Genomic DNA, 26250 nt, shown 5'->3' on the forward strand with positions numbered 1-26250 from the left:
TTTTCTATCCTATGCTGATTCTATCTGTTTGTCTACTTACTCTGTGTTTTGTGACCCTTTCCTCCTTTTTTTCCTCTTTTCAGGTATGAGGGCCTTCTTGAGGATTTCTTGGGGGGGGGGTCTCATGGCTATGAAGTGCCTTAGCTTTTGTTTGTCTGGGAAAATTTAATTTCTCCTTCATATCTGAAGGATATTTTTGCTGGATAGAGTATTCTTGGCTGAAGATTTTTATCTTTTAAAGTTTTGAATATGTCATTCCATTCTCTCCTAGCTTATAAGGTTTCTGCAGAGAAATCCGCTGAAAGTCTGATAGGGGTTCCTTTGTAGGTTATTTTCTTCTGCCTTGCTGCCCTGAGTATTCTTTCTTCATCATTCATTTTTGCCAGTTTTACTACTATATGTCTTGCAGTAGATCTTTTTACATTGACAAATCTAGGAGATCTGAAAGCTTCCTCCACACACATTTCTCTCTCACTCCCTAGATTTGGGAAGTTCTCTGCTATTATTTTTTCTTTTTTTTTCTTAAAGATTGGCACCTGAGCTAACAACTGTGGCCAATCTTTTTTTTTCTTTTTCTGCTTTATCTCCCCAAATCCCCCCTGGTACATAGTTGTATATCTTAGTTGCAGGTCCTTCTAGTTGTGGCATATGGGATGCTGCCTCAACATGGCCTGACAAGCGGTGCCATGTCTGCGCCCAGGATCTGAACCCTGGGCCACTGCAGCGGAGTGCACAAACTTAACCACTCGGCCACGGGGCCGGCCCTTCTGCTATTATTTCTTTGAGCATGCTTTCTGCTCCATTCTCCTTCTCTTCACCTTCTTGGATACCTATAATTCTTATCTTGCATTTCCTCATTGAGTCAGCTATTTCTCGGAGATTTTCTTCATTTGATTTTAGTCTTAGTTCTCTCTCCTCTGTCTGGAACCATTCAACATGTCTACCTTCGATTATGCTGATTCACTCCTCTATTTTGTCCACATGAGCATTCAGGGAATCTGTATTTTGTTTTATCTCTTCCATTGTGTTTTGCATCTCTAGTATTTCTGATTGATTCTTCTTTATAGTTTCAATCTCTTCTGTGAAGTAGCTCCAGAACTCATTGAATTGTTTCTCTATATTTTATTTTACCTCATTGAGTTTTTTGATGTTAGCTATTCTGAATTCGTTGTTATTTAGTTTACTTATTTCTGAGTCTTCAGTACATAATTCTGGTTATTTATTGTTTTCCCTCTGGTCTGGAGATTTAATGAATTGCCGGATGTCAGAAGAACACTATTTCCCCTTTGTGATATTATTTGGTTGCAGCAGTTACAGCCTATTGTCACTAGATGGGGGTTGATAGCTGTGTATTCTGAGCCCTCTCCCTTCAGCTGAGATGGCAGGGCACAGTGTGGATTAGAGGGGGGAGACACTTTCTCTTGCATGCAGACCTGGGTTTCCTGATCAGCTCTCGTTATCTCATCTCCTGGGGTCTTGGCTTGATGAGGTCACCCCACATGAAAGCTTTCACCCCATTAGAGGGCTTCCCTCTAAGCTGCAAGGGCACTAGGGAGTCCTGGGTGATCCTGCAGATGTGCAATCCCCCACTCCTTCCCTCACAGAGCCTCCCCTGGCAGTGATCCCAGTCTCTAGGGGAGGAAGCAAAATTCTCTCTTACCCCATTCCAGCTCCACCGAGGGGGGCTCCAGCCTCCCTGCCCCCCATCATTTGGCTGCTGTGAGTCTCTGAGGATTCCTGTGCTATTAGGATATTTTTTGTTGGAATATGGTTGCTCCTTTTTGTTGTATGTTGGAGGGGAGAGAGTCCCAGGCAAGCTCACTCCACCCTGATGCTGACATCACTCTAGCTACTCCTATTAGCTTACTTTTTGATGTTCCTAGAGTTGTTGCCAAACTAAGTGGATAGATTTCTAGCTTTTTGGGGAAAAAAAGAGCAAAAAAGGAAAAAGAAGAAGGTAAAGAAAGGGTAATAGCTCCACAAATAAATTTACTTATGCATTTTTCAAACAAGAGCATAATCAAGCATGAAAAGTCAATGGATCCTTAAGGGAAAAGAAAGAGAGGAAACGAGGAGCACCTATGTGAATCAGCTGAGCACATGCTACAACTGAAGAAGGAGTATGTACAGGGATATGTGACTTTTTCAAATCAAACTATTTGGGGAAAAATGAGAAATGGCCAATTACATAAAATTATACATTTCTTTTCCATTGTAACAAGACTGAAAGAAAAGCTAAAGGCTAGTCAGAATTTTATTACTTGAGGGAAAAAAATCAGACTCAAAAGAATAAATGATCCCTTAAAACATTTCTTAAATTCTTCTGCACTGTCACTTTTACAGAATTTCCAATGTTTGTGTTTCTTGTTTCTTTGAAAATGGAAACTTTTTAGTTAATTGTCCATAGAGATTTTTTTGGGAAATTACTAAAGTTTCCCTTATCTTTCTCCTTTCAGTGTTTATATTACTGTCTTATGGGTACAAGTTCGTAATATACTGACGTTCTTCAGTGTCAGAAATTTCCCAGATTCTCCAAGCTTCCCATGTCTAACTTGAACTCAGAAGAGACAATTCTCACACAAATGTCTGACAGTAATATGGGAGCATCTAAGAGTACTAAAGAATAACAAAAGGAAGGATATAGGGCCTATTCTGACTTTTTTATTCACTTTGCTTCTACCCTTACTTCTCTTAATCCAACACAGAAACACATACACACACACATATGCAAACACATGGTTACACCCATTCAATTACAGATAACTGATTCATATCCTTGAAAACACTCAAAAGTAAAATGTAACTTCTAGTTTTATATCCAATGCACTTGCTGATTCTTGTATACTATCCTATTTCATATCCCAGATATATACCCAATGATGTGTATCTATGTATATCCATAACAAAGAGGAAGGGTTAAATTCTGAAACACATTTTCTTTAGTTTCAGTTTCAACAAGCCTCATTTTCACCTGACAATCTAGTCATATGCTGGCTATTCAAAAATCTAAATTCAGTAATTGGTGTAAAATTTAATCTAGGCTTGTTTAATACCAGGAGTCACTGATGTTGTAACAGCTTAAAATAGGCTCCCCCATTAAGGAAACACTGCTTAAGTTATATTTGTTAAAAACAGTACAGTTAAGAGCTGGCCTGGCAGTGCAGTAGTTGAGTTTGCATGTTCTGCTTGGGCAGCCCAGGGTTCACCAGTTTGGATCCCGGATGCAGACATGGCACTGCTTGTTAAGCCATGCTGTGGTAGGCGTCCCACATATAAAGTAGGGGATGATGGGCATGGATGTTAGCTCAGGGCCAGTCTTCCTCGGCAAAAAGAGGAGTATTGACAGCAGATGTTAGCTCAGGGAAAATCTTACTCAAAAAAAAAAGTACAGTTAGTATGTTCACATTTTAACTGATACCAACAATTGATAGAGAATGCAGGAGTCAATGAACCAAAAAAGGAGCATTACCAATTAGTACTTTTATAATCTGGGAGCAATTTGGAAACAGGTTTCAAGTGTAGATAAGAACACCAAAAACATTCAAGAAACTACCAATGAATAAACCCCAGGATGTGTAGGCTGCAGTTAGGGATTGTCCACTTATATCTGATAGCCTTAGCTCACCTAATCCACAGAAGATTGACCTTTCATGTGAAGATACATACATTTTATTTTTGTTGATTAAAATCTCAGTAGTTTGTATTAAGGAGTATTTATTAGGTGGTAAATAATAAAAATATATTTACCCCAAAGATCCGTACCTGGACAGACATAGTTCTCTTTCTCATGCAAGCCAGTCATTTGGGGCTGGCTAACTGCATCCTGGAAATCAGAGGAGATCTAAAGGTCCCCAGGCCTCCACAGAAGTGTGAGCAAAAAGACACTCCAATCTAGCCTCAAGTTAGTAGATTGAGGTCACTTCCAAGTTTTCTCAGAGATTCACAGAAGAGAGAGATTGTAAGGATTGAGCTCTGAAGAAACAATGCTAAGAATAGATAGAATAGTGTTCTGTAGCTCACTCGTACTGCCTCCAGATAAGCAATTGTGTACTTCTTCCCAATACTGCATTGGTAGCTTGAAATCAGCTGTGATAGAAATGTTTAGAACATGGAAATTGACAAATGCTACAAATAAGATTTATTTGTTTGGGTTTTTTTTTTTTTTTTTTTTTTTTGCCCAGAGAGCTAGTTTACCAGCACACTTCAAGAATATAAGTTTGTAGTCAAAATGAAATGAAGGTCAATAAAAATTTTATAGGAGTGCTATGCAATTGTGTTAAAATTATGGAGGACCTTATACTATGAAAGACTCAATCCCACTTGTGTCTTTTTAAGCTGATATCCAGAGACCAAATCTTATTCACCCAATTTAACACAGTTCCCATGGATGAAAGTGTTGGATAAAATTGCCATTCTGCTAGTCAACAGGTAGGTAACTGTAATGATCTGAATGTTTATGTCCCCCCAAAATTCATATGTTCAAATCCTAACCTCCAAAGGTGATGGTAGTTGGAGGCGGGGCTTTTGAGAGGTGCTTAGGTCATGAGGGAGGAGCTACATGAGTGAGATTAGTGTTCTTATAAAAGAGACCCCACAGAGCTCCCTAGCCCCTTGGACTGTGTGAGGACACAGTGAGGAAGTGTAGGCTAGAACCAGAACAAAGGCCCTCACCTGCCCACGCTGGCACCCTGGTCTTAGACTTCCAGCCTCTAGAACTGTAAGAAATAAATTTCTGTTGTTTATAAACTACCTTATCTGTGGCATTTTGTTATAGCAGCCTGAACAGACTAAGATAGGAACAATTTGAAATGAGAAACATGAAAGTACCTAAAATGAGAGTAGAATTCAGTCCATTTTAGTTGCTCTCTTTTTCCTACATCGTGAAGCACATTTTCTCCTTTCAAAATAAATATACTGTTCTTTGGCGGGAAGTACTAAACCATAAACCAGAATGCCAAAAAGTCTGTGGTTCAGATGAGAAAGTCTGGAAAAGAAGCCTAAGTGAGCACAGAGTATTTTCTTTGCATGTGATGATAGAAACTTTATGTTGTTTATCCTCAGATTTTCACTTTCTAGGCCAATGCAATCTTGTAAGCTCTATTTTTCTTTGATTCTTATCCTAAGTTGACTTCAAGGTGACTAAAGAAATTTTGGTAGCCTATCATAGTAGAAGTTATATGTGATGTTCAGAACTGGAAAATATTCTGGTAGCATTTGTAAAAGTTACCTTGTGTTCAATCTTTCCAATAGTGTACCAGATGTAATACTGGAAAATGAATCCAGACACTACAAAAACCTGCTAGAAAAATTCAACCTTAATCTCAGAGAAGTTCACAAGTGCTTCAACCAAGTAACAGTGGAAATTAAAGTGCAGTGGAAATGAAAGATGCCAGACCTTCTTTTCTCGGCCTCTAGAACAGTTTCAAATGTTCATTTGGAAGGCTGCAATTAATCAAGATTAAATTGGATGATCTCAGTTCATTAAGGCTGCATGAAAAAAATAAAAATCATTGCTAAATAACAAGGAATGCTTTTGGAAGTTTAAATTTTGCCCTTAAAATATAATTAGCAATGTTATTTATTACATATTGTGACACAATTTTTGAAACCACGTCATTCAGAATATTATTTTACTTATTCTAAATATTTACCACACCTAAAGTTATTAGATGATGATAACACCCCCTAATAACTTGTTTGCGTATCAGAAACATAGCATGTTTAGATAAGTCATAAAGTGATAAATTCAATTTTTGCCTCCTACTGTCAAAATAAACACCTATCTTAGACAAAGTGCTAGAAATTAAGTAAATTGTTAGCTTCATAAAAGCATGTGAAATTTTGGGGGTTGTATAATATAAAAAACCTCACCAGACTGACAGTGTGCTGCTATACAACATAGGAGTAGGGAAAGATAAAGGAGGGCTCCATTTTACACTCACAATGGATAATATGGTGCATTTCCTACTCCCAGAAATTCCTGCTTATTGATGCCAAAAGTTGTAAAGGAGTCCATGTAAAGTTTCTTTTAAAATTCAGTGACTATCACTTGTGGACCAGCCTCCCTACAGGACCACTCTGGAGCTGCACATGCCTGTCCATGTAGACGTACTTGAGTCCAGGAATGACACTGGCAGCAAGGATCCTAGTGTATGCATGGATGAAGAAGAGACTGCAAAATATAGTGTGGATTGGTAGTGGAAAATGGAAGAAAATCTATGATTTTTTTTAAAAAAACGGCCATTAAGATACTATTCCCTAGGGCTGATATCTAGATGGTTTTAATCATACACAGTCACAGGCTCCTCTTTTAGCTTTTCCATATTGATTCCCATGTTAGAAACAGTGAAAATTTATACTACCATAAAATTTATTTTAGAGAGATGAAATCAGTGAAAATGATGGTGTAAGACCTCTGAAAATTCTCTCCTTCATAAAAGGAAGGAGGAACCAGCAAGAATTTTTCAGAACTCTGGAAATTAATCAAAAACTTACAGCAATCTAGAGAGTATTTATTCAAGATGTGTGGCTGAATGTCAACAAAAAGAGCAAGTTTTGTGGCATTTTAACTTGCCCTATTCTCATCCCACTCTCCAGCTCCATGGTAGCCTGAAAAACCAACAGCTCATAATCACAGTGAAAACTAGCAGTTGGGAAGCCACCAGAGGGGGCAGAATGGGATTTGAATTCTTTCAGAATCTCATTCTCAGAGAACCGTGTCTCCTTAGAAGACTCCACTTGCAAAGCTGTCTTTATTTGACCTGCCTCTGAGCTCACACACTCCAGAGGTTCTTTTCCCCAAGGGAGTTTGCCAAAAAAGTTGAGAGGCAATCATTTAACTTTGTGGCTGCCTGAGGCAATAAATAAAAGTTGGGGCAAATATAAGCTACTCAGAAAGCTTGAAAGGAAAATCTGGAGAATAAGCTGTTCATAAGAGCTTTGAAAAGCTGTGAGATATTCTTGGGAATCTAGAAGTCCACACCTATGTGGAGAGTTGGGAGTATGCCCAGGGCTGTGCACATGCTTAGGAAAGCCCTAAAGCCCTAAGCTCTCACATCAGGTTGAACCTGAGGCTCTGAAAAGGCAGTGAGTAAAGGCTAAGACAGAGTTGTCAAATTCCTGGCTGAATATGGAGGGTATGCCCCAATAAGCACAAAAGGCCCTTAGCAATAACTGGGAGACTTATTGGTTGCAGGCATTAAGGAAATCTTTGTCCAATCATTAGCTGACAACTGATCTAACTGATCAGGAACTTCAGTGGTCAAAAATGATGAAGAATATAGACCTCACAGAATTAGTTCAGAAAAGTCACTAAACAAACAGATAACAACAAAAAATAGTAACAGCAACACACCCTGGGTATAGGGGAGAATGTGATTTCCAGAGTTGAAATGTTATACCATTTAAAATGTTAAATTTTCACAAAAATTTTCAAGGCATGCAAGAAACAAGAAAATATGACCCATACACATGAAAAAACAATCAATAGAAACTGTCCCTGATGAAGCTCAAATGTTGTGTGTATGATATAAAGACTTTAAATCAGTTTTTAAAAATTTATTCAAGGAAGTAAAGGAAAGTACATCTGAAGAATTAAAGGAAAGTAGAGAATGATGTCTTGAAAAATAGACGGTATCAATAAAGAGACAGAAATTACAAAAAAGAAACACATAGAAATTCTAGAGTTGAAAAGGACAGTAACTGAAACGAAAAATTCGTGAGAGGTGCTCAACATCAGATCTAAGGAGACGAAAGAAAGAATCAGCAAACATTAAGACAAGTCAATTGATATTATCCAGTTTGAACGAAAAAAGAATGAACAGAACCTCAGAGACATGGGCAAAACCATCAAGTATATTAACATATGTACAATGGGAGCCTCAGAAGGAGAGGAGAGAAAGAGAAAGGGGCAAAAAAATACTTGAAGAAATAATGGCAGAAAACTTCCAAAATTGGATGAAAAACATTAATCTACACATCCAAGAAGCTCAACAAACTCCAAAGAAGTCCACACTTAGATATATTAAAATATAACTGTTGAGAGATTTCAAGAGAGAATATTGAAATCAACAAGAGAGAAGCAACTCATCACATACAAAGTATCTTCAATATGATTTACAGCTGATTTATCATCAGAATCCTTGGAGGCCAGAAAACAATTGGATGACATATTCCAAGTGCTAAAAGAAAATGTCGATCAACCAAGAATTGTATATTCAGCAAAATTATCCTTCAAAAATGACAAAGACATTAAGACATTCTCATATTTAAGAAAATGAGACGATTTGTCACTAGCTAACTTGCTCCACAAAACTACAAAAAGGATACCTTCAGACTTTAATGAAAGAACAGTATATAGTGATCCAAATCCATATGAATAATTAAAGAGCACTGGTAACTGTAACCACAGAGCTAAATGGAAAAGAAAGTATAAATACACTTTATGTTTATAACTTTTTTCTCCCATGTCATTTAAAAGAGAATTGCAAAGGCCGTAATTGTAAGTCTGTGTTGTTGGGCATACAATGTATAAAGATGTAATTTGTATGAGAGTATCAGCACATAAAAAGGGGGAGAGGAACATAGCAATATAAAAGCAAAGGTTTCATAAACTCTTGAAATTAAGTTGGTGTTAATCCAGACTGTTATAAATTAAATGTCAACTATAACCCCCAGGCAACCACTAAAAGCAGCAACTCAAAATATAGTAAAACAAATGACAAAGGAATTAAAATGGTACATTAAAAAATATCTATTTAAGACCAAAAAAGGCAGCAATGCAAGAAGAGAGGAACAAAAACACATAAGACATAAAAAATAAATAGCCAAATGGCAGATATAAATCCTATATTATCAGTAATCATGTTAAATTTAACCATTTAAATTAAACACTCCAATAAAAGGCAAAGGTGGCAGAATGGACAAAATAACATGATTTAACTCTATGCTGTCTATAAAAGACATGTTACATTCAGAGACACAAATAAGTTGAAAGTAAAAGGATAGAAAAAGATATACAATGTACCATGTACCAAAAAGTAACCAAAAGTGAGCTAAAGTGACTATAATCACACCAGTCAAATAGATTTTAAGACAAAAAATTGTGATAGACACAAAAGGGACATTTATAATGATAAAAAGATCAATCCACTTGGGAAATATAACAGTTATAAATATATATGAATCTAACAGTAGAGTCCTAAAATGCATGAAGCAAAAACAGAATTAATGGGAGAAATAGACAATTCAAAAATACTAGCTGCAGACTAAATTATCTCACTTTCAACATCGGATACAATGGGTAGAGAGAAGATCAATGGTGAAACAGAAGACTTGAACAATGCTGTAAACCAGTTAAACCCAACGGACACGAACAGTACAGTCTACCCAGCAACATCACAATGTGCATTCTTCTCTAGTATTTGTGGGTCATTACCCAGGATAGATCACGTGTTAGGCCATAAAACAAGCCTCAATGAATTGAAAAGGGTTGAAATCACAAATGAATGTTCCCCAACCACTATGGAATTAAATTAGAAATCAATAACAGAAGGAAATTTGAGGAATTTAAAATATGAGGAAATTAAATAATACATTCCATTGTGCCAAAGAAGAAATCACAAGGAAATTACAAAATGCTTTGAGGTGAACAAAACAAAAACACTGCATACCAAAACTTACAAGAAGCAGCAAAAGTAGTTCCTAGAGGGGAATGTATGCTTGTAAATGCCTATATTAAGAAAAGAAGGAAGATTGCAAGTCAATAAACTAATCTTCCATCCCTTCATGGGTAAATACTTGCCATTAGCCCTGCTGGATATTTTGAGAATTTCTCAGACCTTCTATGGATATACCCACTCCGTGCTTTTTGTTCCCTCTTATGGCAGAATTCTTAAGCCTGTATGCCTTCTCTGGATTCTGCAATGTACCAGGCCAAGTGCTGATAGTCTCTCTTTTGTTTTCCCAAAGGTGGCCCTACAGCTCAAGTGTGTGATCTCTCTCTGGTCTGCAGTTTTGGGTCTGCTTTCTGCATGTGGTCGCTAGCTATCTTCCATGGCTGGTTTTCACCATGGCCCTCAGGAAGGCACACAGGGAGCCTGCCATTGGGCATAGAGGGAAAGTAGGTGAGGCACATAGGGTGTTGGTAGTGCCTGTGGGCCAGTTTGGGTGATCCATTGGTGATCACAACAGCTTATGGGCAAGCTTCTTCATGGAGTCCATGGCACAGTTGGTAGGATCCATGTCCCTTTAATGCCCTCTGTGAGTCCTATCTATTGCTCTCCCAGACTCTTCCTGCCCCCAAGTCATGGAGCTCCCGATGTAGTATTCTGGATGGGAAATGCGCCTTTTTGGCAGTGTCTCACACAACTGGGGAAGCCAAATGCTCACTCATAGGCTCTTCCTTCCTCCTAGAGAAGAAATCACAGGCCAAGAAGGTTTCCTTTGGTCTGAAGCTGTGCTGGCTTGGTTAGGGGGTGATGCAGGTAAAGTCAAGCTATTTCTCTTACCCACTCCGTGCAAACCCATTTTTTTGCCCCCGCAGATTGCTGGAACTTCTCCTCTGGAAACCTGGACTTCCACAAAGGCTCTCTCATCCATCAGTGATTGTCAAAGTCAGTGTTCTCCAGGAGCTCCCAGACCACACTTGAGAGGTACTGGAGCTGGCTCATGGGTCACTATAGGACTAATAGCCAGGACCAAGGTCTGTCTGCCTATTACCAGTGCACATGTGGGCGAGACTCCTCCCAGGTCCCTTGGAGATCAGTGCTGGATCCCGCAACTCCTACAAAGGCTTTTGTTCATGGATGGATGATGAAGTGTTCTTGTTAGGGGTGGGGGACAAAAATGAGAAACATCTTATGCCACCATGATACTGATGTCACTCCTCCTTGGCAGCCAAAACAATCTGGATAAAGAAAAACAAACTTAGACTATACTACAAAGCTGCAGTAATCTAGACAGTATGACACTGGCATAAAGATAGACATATGAATCAGCGGAATAGAAACCAGGGTCCAGAAATAAACCAATACCTTTATTGGCAATTGATTTTGGACAATTGTGCCAAGACAACTCAATGAACAAAGAAAAGTCCTTTCAATGAATGCTGCTGGGACAACTGGATATTCACATGCAAAAGAATGTAATTTAATCTCCACCTCACACTCTATACAAAAGTTAACCCTAAATGAGTTAGAAACCAAAAGGTAAGTGCTAAAACTATAAAAATCATAGAAGAAAAGAGAAGTATAAATCTTCATAATCTTGGATAAGGCAGTAATCTGTTAGCAATGACAAATAAAGCATAGAGACAAAAGGAAAAACAGATAAATTTGACTTCACCAAAACTGAAATCCTTTGAGCACAAAAGGACTCTATCAAAAAATTGAAAAGACAATCCACCGAATGGGACAAAAGATTTGCAAATATATATTTGATAAGAGTCTAGTTCCAGATTATATGAAGAACTCTTACAAATCATCGATAAAAAGAAATATAATCTGATTTAAAAATGAGCAAAGAATTTGAATAGACCTCTCTTCAAAGAAAATATACAAATGGGCAATAAGCTCATGAAATATGCTCACATCATTAGCGATCAGGGAAATGCAATTCTAAATCACAATGAGATACCATTTTATACCCAGTGGGGTGGCTATAATTTTAAAAAACAAGAAAAGATGAGCCAACTCTGTTGCCAAGTGGTTAAGTTCACGGACTCCTCTTTGGCTGCCCAGGGTTCACTAGTTGGGATCCTGGGTGCAGACCTACACACTGTTCATCAAGCCATGCTGTGGCGGCATCCCACATAGGGAAACTAGAATGATGTACAACTAGGATATACAACTATTACTGGAGCTTTGGGGAGAAAAAAAAAGAGGAAGATTGGCAACAGATGTTAGTTCAGGGCCAATCTTCCTCAACAAAAAAGCACACCTTTAAAAAACTGAACAAGAAAAGAAAATAACAAGCTTGGATGAGAATGTAGAGAGACAGGGACTCTTATACACTGCTGATGGGAAAGTAAATTGTACAGCTTCTTTAGAAAATAGTTTGGCAGTTCCTCAAAAAGTTAGACATGGATTTACCTTATGACCCAGCAATTCCATTCCTAGGTTTATATCCAAGAGAACTGAAGACATATGCCCACACAAAAATATGCACATAAATGTTCATGGTAGCATTATTTATAATAGCCCAAAAGTGTGAAGGACCCAAATGTCCATCAACTGATGAATAGATAGCAAAATGTGATACATCAACAGAATGGAATAATATTTGGTCATAAAAATAATGAAGAACTGATACTTGCTACAACATGGATGAACCTTGAAAACGTGACATAAAGGAAGGTGTCAGACGCAAAAGGTCGTGTAGTTTATGATTCTATTTATAAGAAATGTACAGAAAAAGCAAATCAGAAAAATAGAAAGTAAATCAGCAGTTGCTCAGATGGGTGAGTTGGGTGGGAGCTTGGAGAGTGGTTGATAATGGGTACAGTGTTTCTTTTAGGAGAAACAAAAATGTTCTAAAATTCGGTTTCGTTATGGTCGCACAGATCTGTGAATATACTAAAAACGGATTCAATTGTATGCTTTAAACAGGTGAATTTTATAGTACGTGAATTGCATGTCAAAAAAATAAAGAATTTTAATGAAAGAATTAAAATAATATTTCTAATGTGAAGAGGGAAAATAAATATGAATAAGAAACAAAAGAGAAGATGCTGGAAAGAATCAGTCGACTTAGTCTAGAGTGGAATAAGGATTAGCAAACATTTGGATGGACCAAACATCCTGCAAGGAGAATGAGAATGGGATTCAAGTAGCTGCCCCTGATACTTAGGTTGAATGCATTCTTGGTCACATAAGGATCTCTCATTATATTCAAGAGATAATTTTAGGTTTTGTAATCCCTTTTCCAACAAAGGGTTATACGATCTATCAATTTTGATCTCCTTTTGCACTTGGAGTCAAGAACATTGACAATGAGGCAAGCCGTCCAATCAAATTCCAAAATGTACTGCAAGGTCATGGTAATTAAATCACTGTGGTTTTGGTAAATATATTGATCAATGAAAATCTAAAGAATGGACCCATGTATTTACGCCATTTTAGATCATGATAAAATGGCAACTAAATTAATGGGGAAAAGATGAAGTATTCTTTAAGGGGATTAGGACAACTGACTCTCCATTAAAAGGAAACAGTATGCTTGATTCCCACCTCACATCAAATACAAAAGTATACTCCTATTCCTGATGGCTTAATGATAGAAATGGATTTCTAAAAGAATTTTTAAATTTAAATGTTTGCCTGTTTCTGCAGTCACTCTGACAAGTAGCTCTGGGAAAACAGGAACCAGAAGATTTATGAAAATTCCCTCCTACTCCACACCTTTTCCCTAGGACCTGTAATAATGTGTTTATATCGAGACCTACATGAGTAAATCGGGGCCCTTGAGTTTTTTCCTAAATAATTAATCCACAGAAGATTTTAGAATTTAAAAGTTTAGGTAAGTTAAATATTAGTTGGAGTGTTTCTTATAGTACTTAACATCAGTAATAACATCCATCTCAATCACTAATCTAAATGATCTTTTAGACTTTTCTTTTTCAATAAAATAAACAATCTTCTCAAGGGACAACCCACCATAGCTCTCTCCTGAGGTTTTGCCTAAGCATCATTCTACATGATGACATTTTTAAAGAAGTTGCCAAGTTGTAAACCATCTGAAAAATTATATACCGCAAGTTGGACAATGGTTATTTAAATGTTGATGTCAAAGGCAATCTGTAGAATCTTCTTTTCTCTATTTTTAAATTTACTAAAATAAATATAAAAATATAAACACCAAAAGTGAAAAGCAGTAAACTTTAAGTGACTGTATGAGAATCTCTGATTTTCAGAGTCAATTTGACAATAACAACTTTAAAAGGGTCTTTATTGATCATTTCTTAGAAATGAAGGAAAATTCTACAAGTCAAGTGTATTGGGGAAAAGAATATTCAGAGTGAGTAACAAGATGTTTTTTAAAAAAGTGATTTATTATCATTTTTAAAAATCTGTAAATCATTGGTATAAAGTATTTGCACATTTTTCTCAATATCAACACAATGGAACTATTTATTATTATAATATTCTGAAGTAGAAAAAATAAAATTTTATCCACTTCCTTTAATTTATAATTTCACAAACTAAAAGAGAGGTTGATAATGGTAGGTGGTCCTTGCTCTCCTCGGTATTATTTTAAGTGAAACCAGTGCATATTGAACTGGGTGCTTGCTTTGCCCTGTAACCAATCTTGGATGCCACGGAACCATGTGAATCGAGGACAGGTTCCCACACATGCATTTTCATCAGCGTGGTACCGTGCAAAAGTGAGGACTGCCTATACTGGCTTATTGGGTAGATTCCACAATGATTAAAATTAAAAGACCATCATCAACCATGTGATCTGGGCAAGCTGCTCAAATATTGCTTTCTCATCAGCTATGTTACCTGATTTCTGAGATATTTTTGCTAAAGTGGCTGAAGGGGCTTGAAAAAATTCACGCATATTCTAAGATTCACTCCCATGGAAACTTGCACCCATAATCTTGAAAAGTTATATAATTTAAAAAACTACAGGGTGTGTGTGTGTGTGTGTGTTTGTGTGTGTGTGTATGTGTATGTGCATGCACATGTGTATTTTACCTTATTTCATCTCCTAGGGTCACATGGTGCTCAGAGAAAACTTCTGTTAGGAATTCAGTCATAGCCATTTTTGAGGTAAAGCTTTTCAGGAACCAGGTTCTATAGTTGCATATAAATATTAAAGTTATTTTATGATAATTGATTTTTGAGTGATATGCTTTTAGTAAATTCATACAAGGAGGCAGAGATAGCCAGCTAGTGTTTCTGAGTTCTTGTTATACCAGACACCCACGTCAAAATATGTCAATAACATCAATTAGGACTTACCAAATGTCTGAATTTCACTTTTTAAAACACAAACATTCTCCATAATGAGTTATTAGAATGTCAGCATTCTTTGTCCTTGCAGATTCATGCTATTTAATTCAGCTCTTGGGAGAAATTAAACCAAGCAAAATTAACTATAAAAAATTTTCTGAATCATTTAATAATGTAAATTTGAGGTAACAAGGGTAAATAATTGTACACAAACATGATATGAAATACAGACTGCCCCAGGGCTCTCACCTGGTGAAAATCCCCACCAAGGGTTAGAATTATTCTGTCCTTGAGTATTCGTTTGTTTTCAAACTTCCTATAAACAGAATCATATATTATTTACTATTCTTTCGACATGTTTTCATTCATCATTGTATATGTGATATTACGTTGTTGCAAACAGCAGTATTTCCTCATTGCAGTGTAGAATTCCATTGTATGAATGCACAAGAATTTTTGTGTAGGTATTCTACTGTAGATAGGTATTTGTGCTGTTTCCAGTTTTTTATTATTATGAATAACATCACTATAAACATATTTTGTTGGAAACGAGCACTCATCTTGCTTGTTGTATACTCAGTAGTTGCAGTGCTGGGTCATAGGTATCAATATGTTCAGCCTTAGTACATACTGCCAGCTTTCCAATGTGGTTCTACCTAATTACATTCCCACCGGCATGTGTAAAGCTTCCAGTTGCCCCCCATCTCACTTGTTTTAATCAAGTCCAGTCTATCGTTTTATCAATCTTCTCTGGTTAGTGCTTATTGGATCACTGTTTAAGAAATCTTTGTCTATCCCTGAATATATTCTCCTAGATTTTATTCTAGAAATTGCGTTGTTTTACCTTTCACATTTAGGTCTAGAATCAATCTCAAAATAATTTTTGTGTATATGGTGGTCAAGATTTACTTTTTGCATAAGGATATACAATTGATGCAGCGCCATATACTGACAAGACCGTTCTTTCATCACTACACTGCCATTGCAATTTTGCTTTAGTCAGATTACTGTGTATGTGTAACTCAGTTTCTTGGAATCTATTTTGTTCCATTGGTTAATTTGTCTACCTTGCACCAACAGAACACTGTCTGAATCAATATAGCTTGTAGGAATCTCAACGTCTGGTACTCAAAAAATATTTCTTTGGATATTTCAGATCTTTTGTATTTCTCTATAAATTTTGGAATCAACTTGCCAGCTTACACATACACAAAAAAATGCTGGGATTTTAATTAAGATTGCATAGAATGTGGACAGAAATGACATCTTAATGAAAATGAGTCTTCTATTCAATGAATATGGTGTTTTATTGTAAATTGAACAATGGTGTTTTAATTTCCTAATTGTTATTAGTTTATAAACATTCAACGTAATTTATATATTTACCAGTGACCTTACTAAACTCCATTATTTCTTTTAGTAGTTCATAGATTTTTGCACAAATGATTATTATATCTGCAAATAATGACAGCTTTCTCCTTACTTTCGGACTACGTTTTTCATTTAGCTAGGAACTTCAATAGGATATTGACTAGAAGAGGTAAGGGTGAACACCCTCATCTTGTTTCCAGTTGCAGGAGGAAAGCGTCCAGTATTTTACCATTGTGTTGGATGTTAGCTGCAGACTGTCATTTTTTTAGATGCCCTTTATTAGACCAAGGAAGATACCCCCTATTCCTAGTTTCCTGAGCGTCTTTATACTAAACAGATGTTGGATTTTATCAAATGATTTTTCTGCCCCTATGAAGTTAATTGTATGCTTTTAGATGATAAGAATGGTGATGTATACTGATTCACGACCCAATGTTGAACCAATCTTGAATTCCTGGAATAAATCTCGCTTGAATTATTTTGTTGGGGGTTTTTGCCTCTGTGTTCATGAAAGAATTTGGCCTCAGTTTTCTTTTCTTGCAAAGTTGTTGTGTGATCTTGGCATCAGGGTTACCCTGGTCTCATAAAACAAGTCGGAAATTGTCCCCTTCTTTCTCTATTTTCTGAAATAGTTTGTGCAAGATTGACATTAGTCGCATTATTTTGTCCTCAAATATTTGCGAGACTCACCAGGGAGGCTACCTAGGCTGGAAGCTTCTGCATGTGTCTGAGAAGGCTTTAAATTGAGAATTCAATTTCTTTAACAAACATGGCTATTTAAATTTTCTATTTAGTTTTACGCAAGTTGTGTTTTTCCAGAATTTATGTCATTTCTTCAAACATCTTAGCATAAATGTGTTCATAATATGTTCTCTTGTTATTGAGCTATAATTCACATAAATTCACCATTTTAAAGTGTACAATTGAGTGGTCTTTAATATATTTACAAGGTTGTACAACCATCACTGGTACTAATGCCAGAACATTTTCACCAGCCCAAAAAGAAACCCCACGCCTGCAGTCACTTTCCATTCCTCCTCCTCCCAGCCCCAGGCAAAGAGTAATCTGCTTTCCATCTCTATAGATTTGCCTATTCTGGACATTTCACATTAATGGAATCATATTCTTTGTGGCCTTTCATGTCTGGCTTCTTTCACTTAGTGCAATGTTTTCAAGGTTGATCTGTGTTGTAGGATGTATCAATACGTTCTTCTTTTTTATGACTCACTAGTATTCCATTTATGGATACACCACATTTTGTTGCACCATTCATCAGTTCATGGAGATTTGAGTTGGTTCCACTTTTTGGTTATTATGAGTGCTGTTGCTATGAACACTTGTGTAGAAGTTTTTGTATGAATACCTGTTTTCAATCCTCTTGGGTATATATACCCATGAGTATAATTGCTAGGTCACATGGTAATACTATGTTTAACGTTTTGAGGAACTGTCAAACGGTCTTCCAAAGCAGCTGCACCAGCAATGTATGAGGGTTCCAATTTCCCTACATTCTCACCAGCACTTGTCATTTTCCATTTTTTTTTTCAATAGCCATTCTAGTGGTTGTAAACTGGTATCTCATTATGGTTTTGATTTGCATTTCTCTCATGGCTAGTGATGCTGAGCATCACGATATGTTCTTATTGTATTTTCAGTGTCTGTGCAATGTAGTGATGTCCCTTTTCATTTCTCAGATGCTTATTTTGTGTTTCCTTCTACTTGTGCATTATCAGTCTTGCTAGAATGTTATTAGTTTTGTGAATCTTTTCAAAGGACACATTTTTAGCTCTGTCAATTTTCTCTGTTATATATTTGCTTTCTCTTTCTTATCTCCTGAATTCTCTTATTTCTTTGGATTCAATTTACCATTTTTATAGTTTCTTGAAATGGAAGTGTAGATCCTTTATTTTCAAGCTTTCTTATGTACTAATATATGCATTAACACTCAAATTTCCCTCCAAAGCATTGCTTTCGCTGCATCTCCCCAAGATTGATATATTGTATTTTCAATACCATTTAGCTAAAAATATTTTCTAACTTCTATTCTGATTTCTTTTTTGGCCTGTGAGTTATTTGGAAGTTTGTTTCTTAATCCAAATGTTTAGGGATTGTCATTTGTTTTTCTACAGCTGACTTCTAGCTTATTTTCACTTTTGTCAGAGAATATATTTTACATGATTTAAATCCTTGGAAATTTGTTTAGACAACATAAATGCCAAATGTAAAGAAGTCTCAAAAATACCTAGAAGTTAATAGTCACCCTCTTATAGTTCAAGAGCTGGACCTAAAGAAATGTCTTTTCATTTTTTTCCTTACCTCTTTCTTACATAGTTAAATGAAAAATATCACTTAGAAACATAACCATCATGAAAACTGTGCACACACTCTGTGTATCTGTATGTATATCACCACTCCATAACAGGTCCTACGGTGTTGGTATCACTTAAGCAAATTGGAATTATTGAAAAGATGAGTGCAGATTACTCTCATTTGACAAAGTAACAAACACATCTGAACTTTGGCAAGTGAGTGGAAATTCTTCCTATGTGATCCATCACTGCCACGATTCTGTCAAACATGGACGCGCATTGGGACACAGATCCCTAATTTGCACTTTGAAATTCCATTTTATTTATAGCTATACTTCCTGGTGTACACTGGCTCACAAAATGTGTCCTCAGGCCATTTGAAGTTCTGTCTTGCCCATTTTGTCAACAACTATACTGCTTTTGGAATAAGAAACAATGCATTACTCTTTACATTCTTTGTTTTCACATTGACGCATACGGTGGAAGAGGCCGTAACAACACCATCCAGCACTGTCACTGACAGTATCTCCCAGCTTCAAACAGCGCAGAGCAATGAAAAGAATACAAGTAAAAGAGAAAGGCCACCTACACTCGCTGGCTTTTATAACTTTGAACAAGGTAATCAACACTCTAATCCTATTTCCTCATTTGAATGACAAAAAATAAATCACATTGCAAGGTAACAGAATCTTCAAAGGAATAATTTAAGTACTTCCTAGATTGTCTTTCACATGGGTGGTGCTCACAAAACATAAATTACTTCCTCCAAACACATCCTGACTTCTCTTACATGGTATCCTGAGTTCATTGATAGTCGAAGTGTACCCCAATGGGGCAAGCAAGACTGAGAACCGCATTCCACTTTTCAGGTTAGGTTAGGTTATGCTGTAGTAACAAATGACACCAAAATCTCAAAGGCTTAATATAACAAAGGTTATTTCTATGTCTCGCTACATGTTCAGCACAAGTCTGCAGAGGGCCTGTTGTTGACTATGCATGTCTAATATTAAAGCTTAGAGACAAACTAGTGCAATCTTATCATATGTTCAGAAGAGAGGAGATCTAAAATATTTGTGGCAGCCCTAATGACTAGCACAGTGTTCCTCATGGCCTATATTTCAGCTCTGTTAAAAGTAGTCAGAAGCATCCCATTACACAGCCACAAGTATGCCTAAAATGGAACAGACTAACAAAACCATATATTGGAGCGGATTTGAAACAACCAGAATTCTCATACTTTGTGCTGGCGGGAGTATAAAATGACACAACTTTGGAAAGATGTTTGGCAATTGATTAAAAAGTGGAATACACATCTACCTTTTGACCCTGCAATTCCAGACCAAGAGAATTGAAAACGTATGTCCACAGAAACCCTTGTACAAGAATGTTCATTCAGATTTATTCGTAAGAGCCAAAATTAGCCTGGATGTCCATCAACAGGAGTATAGATAAACAAACTGTTGTTGATTCCAACAATGAACACTAACCGCAATAAAATGGAACAAACCACTGATACCTCCAACAACGTGGATAAATATGAAAATGTTGCACTGAGTGGAAGAAGCCAGAAACAGAGAACATTCTGTCCGTTCCATGTATATACAGACCCAGAATAGGCAAAACTAACTTATGATGATAGAAATCAAATCAGCATATGCATCTAGCTTTGAGGGAGGTGGAAACTGACCTGGAAAGGGCACAAAGAAACGTTTTGATTGACGGAAATGTTCTGCGTCTTAAGTGAATGTGTACACATTTGTCAAAACTAATTGAACCATTCACTTAATACTTGAGCGTTTTACATTTTATTCACTTAATACTTGAGCATTATGTGTTAATCACCAGACTTTTTAAAAATTAAAAAGTATTCAGAGAACATTTCAGTCACACAATTTTTAATAGTACTTTATTTGACAAACCTAATACTGTTTGTTAGCCATTTCAGGACATTCTGTTTGACCCAGATTTTTAAAGTAATGTTTTACTGAGAAGCTTTGGGACACAATTTCACTTTAAACTGAAAATTACTAAAAACATCAACATTACTCTGATAATATTCCAAGACAATAACATTTTCAGGCACCATATTTTAAAGTCTGTTAAATTTAACACATTTTAGACTATTTTGGGTGTTTGTTCAAATTTTTAAAATAAAGAAACTATATTGAAAGAAAAGCATTAAACCCCCTAGACACTGACATCTGGTGGAGCGTTTCCATTCTTTATTTCACCGGTTACACAGCTCTTTAAGTATTTAGCAGCAGCGCTGAGGATAAAGCCCGAGCTTTGGAGAAACACAGACATATCATCTAACTTGCTGTTAAGCAAGATTACTAATTACTCTCAGCTTTTTTCTCGCTTGCTAGTCAATATAAAAAGCATCAAAAATAGTGTCTGGCACGTGATATAAACTTAATAAATGTCAGTTTCATTCTTGCACGTAGAGCACCCTTCATAACTGTGCTTTCTTCCTCCTCCTCCTTCTCCTTCCTGACCTTTTTGTAAAATATGACAAGTAGTGGGTGGGGGGGGATGACAAGTAGGAGGGAAAGGCTTATGTATGAGGGTTTTTAAAACCGTCTTTTCCGGTTGTATTCACATCTGTTACCTAATATACTTTAGTATTAACAATAACAACAAATGTAAAAATCATAAAAAAAATTTCTGTTGCATAAATCAATTCTAAATAATTTTTAAGCTTATAAATCTAAGCCTAGATGAATTTTAGTCACATAGAGTTTGCGTCTTTTCTATAATTATTGGAGAATTCCAGATACTAATTTCCTGACGAGGGAAAGACCAAGTAAAGAAGCTCCGGGCAGCTGCGGACACGGCCGCTGGGGAAACGTGGCTGCTGCGACCCGTGGCATCTAACCTGACGGATGTACTTTCTCATCTCTCCAGAGCAAGTGGGAGAAGCAAGTCCTTGAGTGCATGCCCATGACAGCTTTCTTTTTCCAACGTTCTTTCAAGCTGTTTGATCTGATGAAAATTATGCCTGGGACCTAATCAGTTCTTTACGTTTTTAACATGCCTCAATTTGGGATTTTTGTTCTGACGTTGCCTCATAATGAGAGCCTAATCTGGGAGAAATTTGACAGAAGAGGTGGTATGTTTCATTATCCTATTAGGTCGTACATGATTTGGAATTTTCCTATTATTGGAGTCGTTAACTTTGATCACTTGATTAAGGGGGCTGCTGTCAGTTTTTTCTTTTATTTTTTTCACTGTACGGTTGTTCTTTTATCCTTATCATTAATAAATATTTTGTGAGGAAATACTTTGTGATATAAATATTCTATTCCTCCTCAAACTTTCACTCATAGTTTTAGCATCCAGTGATATTTTTTGGCTGAATTAATTATTATCATGATTGCTGTTTAATTGTGATTTTTCTACTTATATTCATTCTTCTACATTTATTAGTTGACATTCTATGAAGGAAAACTTTTGTCTTCTTACTTACTTATTTATTTATGTTAGCATGGACCCATGGATTCTTATTTTATTCCATTGATTATAACCCACTATTGTCAACCTTATCCTCGAATTGTCCCAAATTTGGTCAGTGGGAACCTCGTAAAGCTGACTCCTGTGTCCTTTTGACATGACCCTATCATTCATTGCGACTTCCATGCTTTCTGACACAAAATAATGTTCCAAGCTCATCTTGTGCTTTCCCTTCTCCAGTTCCAGAGTTCCAGCTCATTTAATGAACAGTGTTAGATAGAAATCAACATCTGGGTGATAGATACGCTCATTATTATTGGGGTGTTGTTATTCTATGACAAAGCTGGGGAACATATATTGTTTATATACATACATTTATAACCACATTTATCTCCACATTGAAAACCATCAATTCTTTTCACATTTGAACCTCAAACCACAGGTGTTATATAATGTTCCCACTTTCCATATTTAAAACTCTCACTTCTGACAATGACAAACCTGACTCATTAATTTAGTTTTGGTTCAATTCCCCCTGTGTGCAAGAAATGTCCCATTGTTACCACTGCCCTTCGTCCCTGTGCCTCTCCTCTCTCTCGTGGATTCTGACACCTCACGTTGAAGCCCTGCATCCACCACTGCTCTCCTCTGCCAACGCGCTGTCACCTGCTCCAATACCCTGCACCAGGCCGAGGCCACCAGCACCCACAGGGCACCCTCCTCACACTGCTCGGGCCCCACCACTCCACTCTAGGAAGAGGAGACCCTCACTGAAAAGCCAAGTGTTTCCAAGGCACTTATATTAGTCCAGGTCCTCCAAGAAGCAGATGCTAAGACTGGATTAAATACATAAGGATTTTATTCAAAGAAACGCCTGCGTGAGAGAAAACAGGGAGGTAGCCAGACAAGCCTCAGAAAGCCCCGGAGTACAAACAGGCCTGACTCCAAGTGCAAAGAAAAAGACAAGACAGGTTAGGTGGAAGTGTCTAAGGAAGGTTCAGCAAACCCACGAGGGGGTCCTTGAGCCAAAGTAGACCATCAGAGAGGTCTTGTGAAAAACGCCCAGAAACCTTTCTACTTCAACATCCATCCATGCCAGTCTCCATCTTTGGGTACAAAGAGCCTGTCAGAAGTGTGGGATGAGCACAAAGGAGTGGATGGAATTCAGAGCCCAGCAGCTGAGGGCCCTCAGCAGATTCACCCCTGTAATTGGAGGAGCATGATCTACATTCTCATGGCCACCTGAACACTAAGATTTTTTCCCCTTATTTAATATTACTGGTCAGAACCACAACAGAACGAACTTGCATATACATTGAGTGTACCAGGAAGAAGATATCATTTGCTAAACCACTGGGCCTTTATTTTTCCTTCAAAACTCAGAAACAAAGCACCACATTAAGCTAAGCTCCTTTTGATATAAAGAAGATTTTTGGAAGTGTGTCCTTTAGGAGCTTTCTGTAGAAGACTTATTGTGTAAGTATAGTTATCGCTTATCAAATCACTTGACCACGTGTCTGGTATTCTGAGGCAATGGTGAAAATGGGCAATGAACAGGTCATTCTAAGAGAATGAACACCTTTTTGGCAAATATATTCCTTATTTGTGGCTCACAGCATTTCAGAACTTTAATTTTTCATTCAGTATGTTTCTACATTTTTTAAAATGTTGAATCAAACTGTCTTAAATAAACAAGAACATGTAGTTCACATTTGAGAAAATGCAGGATACAAGGAGGGTATCATGGCAATAGAGAACTATTTTCTATTGGACAGTTTTATTGAGCAGTTATAGACATAACTCCGGGCCTTACGGCTACAATTCAGCATTTCATACTCTCCTGGATATTATCTTTGCATTTAATCCTCACATTTGAACATCAGTCTGGGTGGAGGCCATCTGTTTAAACTTCATAAGCTCAGCTTAAATTTGGCATAATGCTGAAAAGACCTGTGGTCCCTAAATACACAAAAATGTTACACAGAGAGTATAGCAAGAAATTGTAGAGAGAGATATAAAACTAGACACCTGCAGCAAATAGATCAAGATGTGAAGAAAAATTACACACTCGTAATGATTTTCTGATGAAAGTTTTGAAATCTGATTTTCACAAATATCCCTGAAATTTAGGATACAACTAAAGAAGTGGGAGAAATGCACAGGAGGAAAGAAGTTAAGAAAAGAAAACCCAAGATCCAAGCACTATTAGTGTGATAAAGATGTAAAACTATTTTTTAAAACATATATGGTTGACAATCCTTCAACATTTTACAAATATGTGTGGAATGCTTACTATGTGGTGGACACTGTCTCTACAAGCTCAAAATGCTGCTCAAAATGGCAATCCGTAGTCACATGTATTTACTGAGCACTTGAAATGTGGCTACTTCAAACCGAGGATATACTCTAGCATAAAATACACACCGGGTTTCAGAGATTTAGGATGAAAAGAATGAAAGCAAATTATCTCATTACTGATTTTACACTGATTATATGTCAAAATGATAATATTTTGGATATATTGAATTAAATAAAATATATTATTAATATTAATTTAATCTACTTTTTCATGCTTTTCTAATGTGGATACTGGACAATTTTACAATACATATGTACATCTCATTATATTTCTATTGGGAAAAATGTGATATGGACTATTGTGACAGATATTCATGACATATACTATCAGTCTATCTTCCCCTCCTTTTTGGCACCTGGTAGGATGGCACTACCTCACTCCCTTTGAAGTTAAGTGTGGCCAAGAGGCTTTCTTTGATCAAAGAATTACGAGGAGAAGAGGAAAGTGTTACTTCCCAAAAGAGGCCTTAAGAGTCAGTGTGTGTTTCACTTCCCAGCTGCTGTTGCTACAGAAACAGATGTTGTAACGAGGCCTCTGTCTTGCTGGCAGCCTGGTGACTGAGATCAGAGCCCCTCCACCCCCGGTGCAGGCATGTAGTTTGAGTCAGATATAAACTTTTAAAGTTTTAAGCCACTAAAGTCTAGAGTTGCAGCTTAACTTGGCGTCCAGTATTTCCCAATCTTGAGGATACATCAGAATCACCTGGGGGCTTCGTCGGAACACAGACTGCCTGTCTAACAAGTTCCACGTGATGCTCAGCCTCCTGGTCTGGAGACCACATTTTGAGAACACTGGCCTGGCCTATCCTGACCAGTAGGTGCTATCAAACTTGGGGCTGAGTACCAGTTGGAAGAACCCCTACACAATTGTTGATAATGATTCCAACATTATTGCTTATCCAAATATATTAGTGAGATAAACGTCAGCACATCTATGTTGTGAGAAATTAAGATCATGGATTACACAAGGTTTTCTTTTTTAATTACAACGTACTTTTACTCACACTATTCTGTCTCATGTACTGTCTACATCAATACAATACATTTTCTACTTATCACTTTCCTTTGACAACCTATTAGAAAACGCGGGAGTTATATTGTATTCTAATAAGACTAGTCACACAATTTATAGCTTGGCTTCTAAAAAGAATTCCTGTTAGATGGTGTCTGACAAACTCTGGAATTTATTTACTGACCAAAAAAAAAGTGAAACTAATTAACTTGTGCTAAAGTAATTTTAATAAAAAACTAACCTGGAATCCAATGAAGCTTCTCTTCACGTCCATAAGGATAATGACATCACTTTCCAGCTATTTTCAAGCTGGGAAATGAGAACAAAGATACTTGAGACTATCCACTGCTTATAATTGACTAATGTGAAAAAACACAGAGGAGGCACAGACACAAATGCTAAACACGGAGGTGTCTCACTGTCAGAGTTGGGGGGCAGGACGATGCCCAATGGAAAACAATCAGCCACATGCAAGTAAAAAGCAACTGCTTAAATGTCATTGTACACCCTGTGCTCATATCTCATTCCTAATACCATTCTCCAATTTCTCCTCGGAGAAACAGCTGATTGTAGGAATGGGGCAAAATGAGTCAGCAGCGTCTCAAAGTGCCAAAAAGTAAGAAAGTGCACAAAAAACAAAACAATGGTGGTGGTGATATGTCAAAAGGACACAGGAGCCAACTGAAAGAGCTCTAAACAGCCAAAGTTGGAATAATTGGAGCAAGAAAAAATAGCATGCTATTTCATTATAACTCAAGTAGAAAATCAATATCCCTGAGTCCATAGTGAGATAAAT

General features: G+C 37.0%; 1 long non-coding RNA gene across 1 annotated transcript in view; it reads right to left on the bottom strand.

The window, feature by feature from the left end:
- LOC139076058 (uncharacterized) overlaps positions 1–25906 on the bottom strand; it is a 39083-nt gene extending 13177 nt beyond the window's left edge. The window contains exon 1 of the long non-coding RNA XR_011527289.1: positions 25696–25906. This is a non-coding gene — a long non-coding RNA (uncharacterized lncRNA). The remainder of the gene's footprint in view (positions 1–25695) is intronic.
- Between the last annotated feature and the right edge of the window lie 344 nt (positions 25907–26250).

This window comes from Equus przewalskii, chromosome 15, assembly GCF_037783145.1.
Source record: "Equus przewalskii isolate Varuska chromosome 15, EquPr2, whole genome shotgun sequence".
NCBI lineage: Eukaryota > Metazoa > Chordata > Mammalia > Perissodactyla > Equidae > Equus > Equus przewalskii.